Source organism: Ochotona princeps, chromosome 1, assembly GCF_030435755.1.
Source record: "Ochotona princeps isolate mOchPri1 chromosome 1, mOchPri1.hap1, whole genome shotgun sequence".
NCBI classification, from domain to species: Eukaryota; Metazoa; Chordata; class Mammalia; order Lagomorpha; family Ochotonidae; genus Ochotona; species Ochotona princeps.
This window is the reverse complement of record NC_080832.1, coordinates 48,379,493-48,392,301: the sequence shown is the minus strand read 5'-3', so window position 1 is coordinate 48,392,301 and position 12,809 is coordinate 48,379,493.

Below are 12,809 nucleotides of genomic sequence, written 5' to 3'. Positions count from 1 at the left end.
GAGATAGTCTGTTAGCTACTGAGAATGAATGTAAAGGGAGGAAACACTTCAAGCTAGAGAGAGATGATGAAAGAAAGTGATCCTTTATTTGTGATTTTAAGATTTTTTATTTTTATTGGGAAGTCATATTTACAGAGAGGAGAGACAGAGATAAAGATCTTCCATCTGCTGGTTCACCCCCAAGTCTGCAACAGCTGAAGCTGAGCCAATCCGAAGCCAGGAGCCAAGAGCTTCTTCTGGATCTCCCACGTGGGCATAGGGTCCCAAGGCCTTGGGTCATCCTCGACTGCTTCCCAGGCCACAAGCAGGGAGCTGGATAGAAAGTGGAGCAGCTGGGACATGAACTGGCGTTCATATGGAATCCTGGCGCGTGCAAGGGAAGGACTTGAGCCACTAGGCCTTTGTGCCAGGCCTAAACGTGATCCTGTAATTACTGGATCCACTTTGTCTTTCATTTTCTACTACGTCCATTTCTTCTTTGGCTCCTCAATACATATTTGGAGCTCCCGTCTAAATCACATCGCTTCACAAATAATTTGTTTTCATAGTAAATGAAGAGAGCAACTTAAAATGCTGCATTTGTCTTTTCATGCCTGAGTCGGTCAGTCCATCACTGTGTGACTCGGAGGGAGAAACAGATGTGTTTTTGTGGCTTAATTTCCCAGAGAATTGCCCTCATGAGGCACATTGGAGCTGGATAAATATTTGTTAAGAAATTAAACCTTTTTAGATTTTCTTTTAAGCTACACAAGGATCAAGGAGACTATTAGAGTCAGTATGCTTGATGAATATTATTGAAAATGGGGTCTTTTGTGGGTGATGCTAATGATTTTTACCCTAATAACATTCTCATAATGCTAATATAAATCATAGTTTCAGAGTCTTACTTAAAAATAAATTTATTTTTCCTGGATCGTCTTTCAAAAGCAAATGTATTTCCTTGCCAAGTATGCCTTCTGTTTACAGAGTAACCATGAGATATAAAATGAACTTCCTCTTAGGAGTAACACTGAGAGAACAATGCATTGATAATTTTTACATGCTGACTATATGAAATGGGGCTACTTGGAGGATTTTTAAAAATATGCAGCAGTTTTCTCACTCTAGTAATCTATCCCTTGTGGTCTTCCTGGGGTTCCTCTCTTACAAGGATGTGTCCAGCTTCTCTAACCATGGAGTTTATCCTATGCGTTAAGTATTAGTTCCTTTGAATGCTTTCTCTTTGTCATTCCTTGTTTCTCAGCACTATTGATACTATAGATTCTTCTCATCTTTTACCTGAACTCACAAGTGATTTTTACGATTCATCACCATCAATAAACTAATGATCTGAAACTCTTCCTATATATATATATTGTGCAATGTTCAATAGCACTATTTTTCCAATCTGGTGTACATTATGACTTTTGGAAGATGAGATAAAGACTACCAAAATAATTTTTAAAGATTGTATTGATTAAATCAAAGAACAAAAAGCTTTTTTTCTCATAAATATAGAAAAATTTCAATATACTTGATGTATTATTTTAAATATATTTTTAAAAGATTTATTTATTTTCATTGGAAAGGCAGATTTATGAAGAGAAGGAGAGACACAGAGAAAGATCTTCCAGCCTCTGGAATGTAATGGTGGCTGCAATGGCTGGAACTGAGCCAATCTGAAGCCAGGAGCCAGGAGCCTCCTCTAGGTCTCTCACATGGGTGCAGGGTCCAAAGGCTTTGGGCTCTCCTTGACTGATTTCCCAGGCCACAAGCATGGAGCTGAATGGGAAGTGAAGCTGCCAGGATTCGAACAGGCACCCATATGGGATCCCGGCACGTTCAAGGCAAGGACTTTAACCACTAGGCCATCATGTCGGGCCCTGATTTCATAATGTTAATAGCTAACATTTCAAAGTATGGCATAAAATTAAGATAAGGTTTATCTTTATGAATGTATAGCATTTTTAAAATACATTTATGAATAATTTAGGCTGCAACTTCTTGTCAAATCTGCATGGCCCTTGCTATTAACTCACAGATGGCTGAGGAAAAGTTTGGGCTAAAATCAGCAGTTTTAGGTCTGCCATTTCCTTGTGCTTGATTTATTCATGTTGCCTACAAGCTCATGTGTACTTGTAGGATTCTTTGTAAAGCTCATGTGGTCATGTTTTGAAGGTGAGTTTAGTTTAAATTAGATACTATGCTGTGTAGATACATTCAACTTGGCGCACCTTTGCAGCAGTATGCACTCAAGCATACACAAGCTGAGGACTGTTACTGTCAGTGGTTCCATGTCATTAAATTCTCTCCAATCTGACATGAGAAGAAACAGCCGGTGGCCATCAGACACCCAGGTAAAGTGAAGGCCTTGGTGTTATTCCACACACTAAGTATTAGTACATGGGATTACTTTACATGACAGAAAATATAACCAAAAAAATGTGCCAACAGAAGTCTTGATGCTTCTTTTGCACACTAAACTGGATCCCTTTGCCTTATCATAAGATACACACTTTCCAGTTTAGGCAGCACTGGCAAAATGAATAAAATTCCATCCTCCCAACTTTGTGCTGGCCTCTTGGCTGACTTGGGTGTACCCTCCAGACTGCTATCAGGGTAATATTTTTTAAATGCGCAGCTAGCTAAGATTATGTCCATGTTTTAAACTATGGACCACCTTTCTACTTTGGTTGTCAGTTCTGTGACTCACCTCCTGCCTACATTAACAAGCTTTTGTTCTCACCCTTCAGATTGACCCTTTCTCTCTCAACACTTTCCTTGCTGCCTTCTACTCATGTCTAACTGTTGCTGTTCCCTACATGTAGCACGTGCTGATGCAGGCCTGTTGCTCATTTGGCTTCCTTGGCTAGAAGACCCACTTGCAACTTGTTCTAGGACAAATGACCTCTCCTCCTTCTGTCTGGTCTTGTGAATCGCCTTTGGATGGAGTTTTTCAGCAGTGGGATATTAGCAGCCACACTGGGACAGATAACCTCTGCCCCAGTGTCTGTTGCTGTATTTGAAACCCAAGAACAGCATGAAATTTGGGATTCACCAACAACCTTAAATTGTTAGCTCTTTTAAAAAATCTCATTTCACTGAATTTAAAAATATATTTATTTTTCAAAATCATTTTATAATAATTGTACATATTTGGGTATGTGGTGACATTTCAATACATATGTACAAAATGTACTGATCACATCAGGCTAATCAGCATTCTCCACTTGTTTATCACTGTCTTATGATGGGAGCCTTGGAAATCCTCTCTTCTATTTTCTGAGAAAAAATATAAAGGCATATTGGGGGGTTTGGCACCACAGCATAGTAGGGTAAGCCTCTGCCTACAGCACCTGTATCAAGTTCAGCTTTTAGCTGCTCGAGTTCCAATCCAGCTCCCTGATTATAGCCTGGGAAAGCAGCAGAAGATGACTCAAGTCCTTGGGCCTCTGCACTCAAGTGTGAGACCCAGAAGAAGATTCTTTCTGCTGGCTTTGGTTCAGCTCAGCTCCTGCCATTGCAGTCATTTGGGGGCATTAACCAGTAGATTAAAGATCTCTCTCTCTCTCTCTCTCTCTCTCTCTCTCTTTTTCTGTCCCTCTGTAAATCTGTAAATCAGATAAAAACAAACAAATCTTTAAAAGGTTAATTTGAGCTGTAGTCGCCCCAGTGTATTATATAATCCTATGAGCTCAATGCTTCTGTATATTCTGCTCTATATATCATTCTATATTTAGAGTGAGTTTATACACACAAAGAAGAATGTATAGTATTCTCAATATGTGTCTTGCTTATTTTTTACATGATGCCCTCCAGTTTTATCCATTTTCCTGAAAATTACGATGTTTTGTTCTTTTGTAGATTAATAGCACTCATTGTTTATATGTATCACATTTTCTTTATCATTTATCTGATGATGGACACCCTGCTTAATTCATTTTTTGTTTTTGTGAGTAGAAATGCAATATGCATTGCAACAGGGGTTTCTTTATTTAATTGCTTCATTTCATCTTCAGATATACACTTAACAGTGGGATTATTGGTTACATCACAATTCGGTTTGTTTCTTTTTTTTAGGGAAACCATGCAATTCATGTATCCATTGATAGTGCATACTGTTTCCTCTTTCTCCACCTTGTTGCCAGCATCTGTTACCTGTTGGATTCTTATGTCTAGAGCATTAACAGTCCCTGTTTTCATACTTTACTATGTCCTTAATATCCCATGAGCTCTGACTTCACCTCTACACACTTAATTTCATGTTCTCTCTTTGAATGATTATGAACTTTTAACGCTAAGTTCCATAAAATATTAGTCTTTTAATTATTAGATATTAGAGCAGAACATGAAACTGGATGAATGTGATACTGAATTACCACATTATTTTGTATAATGCAGTATAGGTGCAAAATTAACCCAATGGGTGCTCCAGAGAAAACATTTTCTTCCTGTATTCCACTAATTCACTTGTTCTAACAAACCTGCTTGAAAATTTCCTTGATTACTTTACTTATGACTCATGTCAGAGAATAAATTAGAAGCACACATATGTTCTAAGCTATGTGAAAGAAAAGGTGGTCATAAGGTTATTCAAAATACAAAATAGAACCTATTGCAGTTTTAGTCATAAGACCTTTATTGCAGATCATTACATAAAATTGTGTGTTTAGTAACAATGAAATGCATGAATGACTGACATGGGTCCTGCCTTTGAGAGGTGAGCCTGTAATATCAATGAGGAACAGTAGAGTTAGTATTTCGGAATTTAAAAAACATAATTTTATCCATTAGAATCCAAACAAGTAAAATTACTAATATTTCCTTATCAGTCATTCACTTGTTTACATTTACTTCTTTTCAAGTACCACCTCAAAAAGTGTGTACTCGGGCCTGGCGGCGTGGCCTAGCGGCTAAAGTCCTCGCCTTGAACGCCCCGGGATCCCATATGGGCGCCGGTTCTAATCCCGGCAGCTCCACTTCCCATCCGACTCCCTGCTTGTGGCCTGGGAAAGCAGTCGAGGACGGCCCAAGGCATTGGGACCCTGCACCCGCGTGGGAGACCTGGAAGAGGTTCCAGGTTCCTGGCTTCGGATCGGCACGCACCAGCCCGTTGCGGCTCACTTGGGGAGTGAATCATCAGACGGAAGATCTTCCTCTCTGTCTCACCTCCTCTGTGTATATCTGGCTGTAATAAAATGAATAAATCTTTAAAAAAAAAAAAGTGTGTACTCGTACTGGTCTGTGTGAATCAGGAACACTAAGCCAGTGTCTAAGGCAAAGGCCGGAACAGGTGAGGGGCTGAGCCAAGCTGAGTTAGAGCAACCACTGGCATGCGTGTGATCTACGGCTGGGAACAGGCCTGGTTGGGGAGCTAAGGGGACACCCTAGCTGGGTTGAGGTTCCCAACAAGGGGCACGTGGGCTGGAATGGGGGCTGTGTTCTCATCAGGAAACAGTTGTAGTCTCCCTTGGCACAAGTGTGGACAGGGACTGGATGCACCAAGCTGGGCCAGACCCCAACACCGTCTGGTGTCCTGGAGGACCAGGGTAGATGTGTGACGGACTAGGCTAGGTCTCAACCCCTACTGAGCCATGTGTGAGCCGTATGTGGATATGGACGAGCCATGGCTGGGCTGAAACATCCAACAAGAACCAGTTTGGGTTGAAGGCCAGCCAAGAAAAGCCACTGTTCCTGCTAGGACAGGAGGTGAACTGAGTAGGGCTGGCCCATGGACCCCCTGGTATGCGCAAAATCTGACATTTGGAGGGGTTCTGATGGAGGAGCCTGGGCAACTCCTCTGGCAGGACACAGACCCGGCAGGTAAGCGCAAGAAGCATGATAGGAAAGAGCCCAGAATAGGCCATGGAAAGTTTCCCACTGGCACACATTTGGCATGGGTCGGGGGCAGACCAGGCTGAATCATTCACATCATTTGAGCACCAGAACAGAGTGTAGGTCGAACCAGGTTCGGTTGTGACAAAAACCAGTACACAACACAGAATGCCAAGTAGAGGTTGTCTGTACCAGATGTGACCGCAGCACCCAACCAGCGTGTGAGAACCAGGAAGGGAGGGGGCAGAGCTGGCAGGGGAATAAGAGGTGGTTCCCTTGCTGGACAGCTATTCCCACTGGAGAGCAGCGTTGGCTGGGATGGGGGCAGACCAGATTAAGCAGGGCTACAACACCTGTGCTCATATGGCCTAGATCAGGGAAAAGCCAGGCTGGGCTGACTGTTCCTACTGGTGCAAACAAAATTAGAGTGGGTGAGGGTTGTTAGGGCTTAGCCGCAGCGTCAGCTGGCATCAGCTGGCACTGGGGGCTAATTCTGTCAAATCAAATCACAGAACCACCCGAAGAGTGCATAAACCGGGATTGAGAGAGACCCAGGAGGGAAATAGTGGGTTCCTCCCTCTTGGGTTACCACTCCCCATGGGAGGGCATGAGAACTAGGACAGGAGCTGGGGTGGCTAGACAGAGAGGCACTCAACAACATCCGTGAGGGCTGGATAGTTGAGCTGGTTAGATGGAACTTAGCTTCAATACCCATTGACATGTATGAGAGCAGAGGGGATGTGGGACAGACTGCACTGGTCTGCTACACATACTGGCAAACCAGGGTAGGGGGCGGGCCTGGTGGGGATTATTGTGGGTCGCTCTGACTAGGCTGCAGCTCCTAATGGTTTATGCGAGGGCCGAGTATGTGCTGGGCAGAACCAGGCTGGACTGCAACACCCTTGGTTCCAGTGGGAGTCCGGGCTGAAAACAGAACCAACCCAGCAATTGCAACCACCAGCTGATCGGGGCAATGAACTGTGCCGGGCCCTGTGCTTGCTAGTACATACAAGAATCTGGTCTGGAAACCCCGCAGACAAAGTTTCTGTGGAGATCTCCCCAATCAAGATTCCAGACTCAGAACCTTAATCATGAAAAGACAGAAGACAGAACAGGTCAATCAACCACCTCAGCTATATGTTGGCAGCGAAAATACTGGGCAAATGGAGACTCTATGATGGACTATGTCAATCAATGGATTCTTGAGCGAGATTGCCAGCGATTCATAACTGGTGAACTATCAAAGCCACTTGAGCAAATATCTCAGAGCACGCCCCACATCTGGGACCTGGGGTGGGAAACTGGGTGGGGCTTCTCCCTCAATATCCTCCTTTACCTCAGATACATGAAGGAAACAATATGGAAATAATAGTCTTACCCACTTTCCTATAGCCCTTGAACCTTTTTACCCTAATTAACTATGTAAAGATTGTCAAAAATATAATTAAAAAAATAAAATTATATTTAAAAAGTGTGTAATTAGCAAGCAAGGGTAACACTATTTAAAGAAATAGAGCTGAGCAGCTAAATTTAGTTGTAACTACTTCACATTTCCCTACCAAGTGCTTTGAGGACACTAGTAGAAAACGCAGAGCAAGGACTAGCAGTCAGCACAGTTAATGTGTGGATAATCTTTTATTTTTCCTCCGTATTCCCATTCATTGCTTCATCCTTCTCTCAACTTCCATATTTCGAAGATAGTCGCACCTGAAATTCTTTCTCTTATTTTTCCTTTCATGTAAACCCCATACTTCCTCATTCTAAAAGCAAGGGGATTTTACCCTAATGTACCAAGTACACCCACAGTTCCTGGAATTTTTTTAAAGATTTATTTATTTTTATTGGAAAGGCAGATTTACAGAGAGATGGAGAGACAGAGAGGAAGATCTTCCACCCTCCGATTCATTCCCCAAGTAGCCACAGTTGCTGGAGCTCAGCTGAGCTGAGTTGAGTTGAAGCCAGCAGCCAGAGGCTTCTTCTGAGTCTCTCACATGGGTTCAGGGTCCCAAGGCTTTGGGCCATCCTCAACCGCTTTCCAGGCTACAAGCAGGGAGCTGGATGGGAAGTGGAGCAGTCAAAATATTAACTGGCACCCATATGGGATCCCTGCGTGTGCGACGTGAGGACTTTTGCCACTAGGCTACCGCACCTGGCCCAGGTCCTAGAAATTTATAGTCCTCTCAGTTCTCTGTCCTGCTCCACCTTCAGACACCATTTCACTGAAACTCGATGTCCCCTTCTCCCTCTGATAAATACCTCCTCTCACTTTGACTCCTTCCTAATGATAAGTCTTTATTTTTTAAAGATTTATTTTTATTACAAAGTCAGATATACAGAGAGAGGAGGAGAGACAGAGAGGAACATCTTCCATCCGATGATTTACTCCCCAAGTGAGCCGCAATGGGCCGATACGCGCCAGTCTGATGCCGGGAACCAGGAACCTCTTCCAGGTCTCCCATACGGGTGCAGTGTCCCAATGCCTTGGGCTATCCTCGACTGCTTTCCTAGGCCACAAGCAGGGAGCTGGATGGGAAGTGGAGCTGCCGGGATTATAATCGGCGCCCATATGGGATCCCGGGGCGTTCAAGGTGAGGACTTTAGCCACTAGGCCACGCCGCCGGGCCCTAATGATAAGTCTTAATGGAGACATTCTAACAGATAAAATTATCTTTTACTCAAGTGAAATCACAAGGATTCATCATTGAGTTCTTTTTCCATCTCTGATCTCCAAGCAGTCACTAACCTCTATTGATCTCTCCTTTGCAGGAATTTATATAATTATCTGCCAATCATCCTTCTTTCCACTACCACTTCATTTAAGAAACCATCGTTTGACGTCATTGCTCTTGGAATCTAGTGTTAATTGGCATCACCTGGGGGAGCTTTTCATAGGTGTATATATTTTGTAGCCCCAAAAATAGTGTTTCCGATTCAACAGATCTTGCATGGGACTAGAGAACCTACCTCTCCAAGGTAGTACTGAGGCAGGGAGGGGATCACACCTTAATTAAAAGTGCTTAAAAAAAAAAAACAGCTGTTGATTTGCTGTTAGCAAACATTCTGTGATGCAGGAAAAAGTAGAGCAGTATATATTGCCTCCAAATCTAGGAACTAAGCAAGCTAGCATGCCCATCCAAAAACTAACTAACTAACTAACTAACTAACTAACTAACTTCCTTACTTGCTTCCTTCCCTCCCTCCCTCCCTCCCTCCTTTCCTTCCTTCTTTCCTTCCTGCCCTTCTTTCTTTTTTAAAGGTTTTTTTTTATTGGAAAATCAGACATATAGAGAGGAGGAGAGACAGAAAGATCTTCTGTCCACTGATTCACTCCCCAAGTGGCCCCAACTGCTGGAGCCGAGCCAATCCGAAGCCAAGAGATTGGAGGCTCTTCTGGGTCTCCCACTCGGGTGCAGGGTCCCAAAGTCTTGGGCCGTCCTCAAACGCTTTTCCAGCCCACAAGCAGGGAGGTGAATGGGAAGCAGGGTTGCGGGAATTAGAACTGGCACCTATATGGAATCTTAGCGTGCGCAAGGTGAGGACTTTAGCCACTAGGCCACTGTGCTGGATCCGAAAAACTTACTTTCTTAAGAAGTCCCTTATTCCCTTTAATAATCTCATAATACCAAAACACAGAGTCAGTACTTTAAAAAGGTGGGTAATTCTGCCATCTGGCAGCATTCCCAAAATTGATGGAACTTTGGTGTAAATCAGCCAGCTCTTCTGTGCAAAGCCAAAAGCACATTTTTAGAGTCTAAGTCAGTGACAAGAAATACAGGAGATTTATTCTTGGTTAGGAGCTTCTAGGTAAAGTTTTTTGCTTGCTGGTTTTGTTTTGTTTTGTCTGCTTACATTTTATTTACTTTTTCAGGACAAATGAGACACAGCCCCGACTCCGCACGTTTTATGTTGGACTGGATTTTCTTTATTCAGTTATGGTTCTTAATACCATATTGTCTATCATATTGAAACATGTTTTCTTAGCAAGCTATAATCTATTATTTATATTTAATAAAACTGCTGCTGAGTACATTATAAGTTCACGGACACAGTAGTGCCATCTGAACATTTTCAGAATTCAAGGTTACGGCGCTTTTCTGTCTGCGTGCGAACGCTGAGGGCCAGGAATGTCATTACTGGCATTTCCCTAACTTTGCCCTTTATACCTTATACGCTGAGAGTGGAATGTTCTAATATGTTTTGTGACAATCCAATTATGAAGTGGGCTTTTCCTTTTTCTGTGTCTCAGCTCTGATATCTTCCACTGACATCTCTTATTACTTCTGTTAGTGAGAGCAAGCCTGCTTTCTTGCAATCAGGCTAGTTGCCCTTAATGAAAGGAAGATTTGTCCATTCATATTCTCTATGGACTTCTAAAACTAAGGCCTAATACTTCCTTTTGGACAGAAGTTAAACCATCTATTTAACAATTTCTGACTTCAAAGCACTCTGGCCCTTTATTACTCTGATCTAATTTTAATTTCTCAAAAACTCTCTTGAATACCTAGCAATGCTTCTCTAACTAAATCACATTGGTATTTAAATGTTGTGCTAAGACTTTGTTCAATCAGAGCTTTTAAAAATGATTTAAAGCTAATTTGGATACTCTGCTCAGTCAATGTTGACACTACAGCCTTGTCAATTGTCTTGTTATATGAGTGAACACACCTTGTGAGAGACACAGAGGGCCCCCGTGTCCTCTCACAGAAGCAAATGTGATTCTGAGCCCTCACAAAACTTGGAAATAAAATCATGCAAGAGTACGTTGAAAGCAGCTGGCTTGTTTGTTTCTTTTGTTTTGAGTAAAATTCTTTTTTTCTTTCTGTTTCTTTCTCATCCGTAGCCTAATGATCCATCCTCAAACTGAAGTTAAGTAGCATAATGATGCACTCGCAGGCACAATCCCTCCATCTGCTCCTTAGCAAGCAGGTTTTCCTAAGCTAATTTTGTCTGTCTCCACCTCATTTATATACATTAAAAACTGTGAACTATTATTCTAAAAGTTTTCTGAACTTCTAAATTTGCCTGACAGTAAAAAAGTCTATCTTTAAAATCTCATTTAAGTGTTTGGAAATTTTCCTCAACCAAAGATCTTTGAAGATATCAAAAATAACTGATAGAATTTTGGCTTTTTATTTCATAAAAAGAAAATTGTTTGGACCTGGCAGCATCATGTAGTAGGTTAAACCTCTACCTGTGGTGCAGGCATCCCATTTGGGTGCTTGTTTGAGTTCTAGCTTTTGGCGTCTTTTCTAAAAAGTCTTTCCCTGTTTCTATATGTTGGATTGTGCTTCATATGTTTTCCTTTAATAGTCTGGAAATTTATATGATGATATAAGGCAATAAATCAAGGCAAGTTATAATGCAGCATTAGCAAGAGCAGCTTGTCAGCTTAGGAGTGTACCGACATTGAGCGAGAGTCAGAGATGCCTTTGTGAAAAAGTTGACACTACCTCAGAGTTTTGAATGTTAGGGAATGCCCAAGAAGATGAAGAACAAAGAAATGGGCATCTTGAGTGGAAACTGTAGTCAGAATGAAGCTTACAATCAAGGAAACAACTGTGGCCTTTTTGGGGCCAAGTAATAAAGAACCTAAACTAGAAGTCTGTGTAATCTGGAACTTCAGAACAATATGGAGCTGTTGAACAAATGGTTATTCTAACTACACTTCAGTCTACTTAGTATAATAATAATCCTTATTATACATGATTATTATGAGAAATAAATGAATACAAAGTCCCTGCAAGAATACTTGCTACATATTAGGCATTCAATAATGTTAATGATTATTTTAAGTTATTGTTGTCGATACTGTTGTTACTGAATAGGAAGGAGCATCATGAAGATGTTGAAAGTTACTCACAAAGGCCACCGCTGCAGCTGAAACTGAGCCAGGACAGTAATCTAACTTTCCCAAGAGGCTACTTGAGTCATCACCCATGACCTTCCAGGGTGCAAATTAGCATGAAGTTGGAACTGGGAATCCAGGCACTCTATATGTGATGCCAGTGTCCCAAGGGGTGTCTTTACTGCTATGCCAAACTCCTATCCTCGAACCTTTATTTTAATGCTGAAAATAAAAATTTGTATACAAAGTATACTTATATATTCTTGTCCCAGCCAACTCTAATATGTTTTCTATCTTTTTTTTTTTACTTCAGCATTCCATTACATACTTCATTTCACTATTAAGAAACACAAAGCTAAAAGAAAATCAAAGTAAACAAAATCGTTGTAAATCAAAGAATGAGAAATCTTTGGGCTGTGTACCAGGCACCCTTTCCTACCCTCTGGTCTTTGCATTCCCTGGGCTTTGCTGATATGTTAGTATTGTACTGGGCTCTGGGAACATGGAAATCAGACATTTTCTCTATCTTTCAGTCACTACTTTATTCATGGAAGGGGAGAACTGGGCATGAATGACAGTATCTGAGGGGGATAAGAGAAAGTGATGGAAGAGGTGGGACATGGAAGGTGAAACAGTGATGCCAAAAGGGAGCACACAATATCACTTCACACTGCACATATGAGAATAATTTATCCAACCTGTGATGAGGGAAAATAATTTTTCATAGCAGTATCAATTTTTTAAAGCATTTGTTTATTTTACTTGAAAGTCAGATTCAGAGAGAAAGAAAGAGAATATCATTCATCTGTTGGTTAACTCTCCAAATGGCTACAACTGCCAAAGCTGGTTGATCCAAAACTAGGAGCCAGGAACTTCTTCCAGGTCTCTCATGTGGGTGCAGGTGGCCAAGCACTTGGTCACCTTCTGATGTTTTCCCAGGCCATAAGGAAGGAGCTGGATTGGAAGTGTAGCAGCCAGAATTCAAACCTCAGTGTCCAGATGGGATATTGGCACTGCAGGCAGAGAGTTATCTTGCTATGCCACTGTGTCAACTTCATGCCAATGTTTTAAAGATTACGTCGTTCCTCAATGTAGGTGACTGGTTAATTTAAGTATCTTCTTTCTGGTAGTGACAGTCACTCATGATTGC